Source organism: Vicugna pacos, chromosome 22, assembly GCF_048564905.1.
Source record: "Vicugna pacos chromosome 22, VicPac4, whole genome shotgun sequence".
NCBI lineage: Eukaryota > Metazoa > Chordata > Mammalia > Artiodactyla > Camelidae > Vicugna > Vicugna pacos.
This window is the reverse complement of record NC_133008.1, coordinates 10,017,536-10,017,977: the sequence shown is the minus strand read 5'-3', so window position 1 is coordinate 10,017,977 and position 442 is coordinate 10,017,536.

The window sequence follows — 442 nt, the reverse complement described above, 5'->3', positions numbered from 1 at the left end:
TGAAGACCAGACAATCGGCTCTCAGGAGCTAGTGCATGCCAACTGCAGAACATCACTGACTTGCACGTGCTGAACTCCAGGTGAACATTCTTTACCATTATACTTTACCAAATGCCCCGGGACACAGAAAAGGGAGCATAAAGTGTGTGCCCAGGGACCAGGCGATTCCTGAACTTTGGAAATCTGTCGAGGCAGAGGCTCCCACGAGATCAGATGCATCACGTGATTAATTAAGCTATCAGAAGTACTGAGATCTGCCCCTTTCCAGGCAGATGTCTGAAGTCCCTGGGAGCAGAGGGAGGGATAAGGAGGTGACACAACCAAGGTTCTTCCCTGGGGACTCCTAAGGAACTGTCAGATGATGACTCGGCGCCCCCAAGCAGAAGGCCCTGTTCAGGACAACCAGTGTCTGAAATTGAGAGAAAAGAAAGAAAAATTTCCT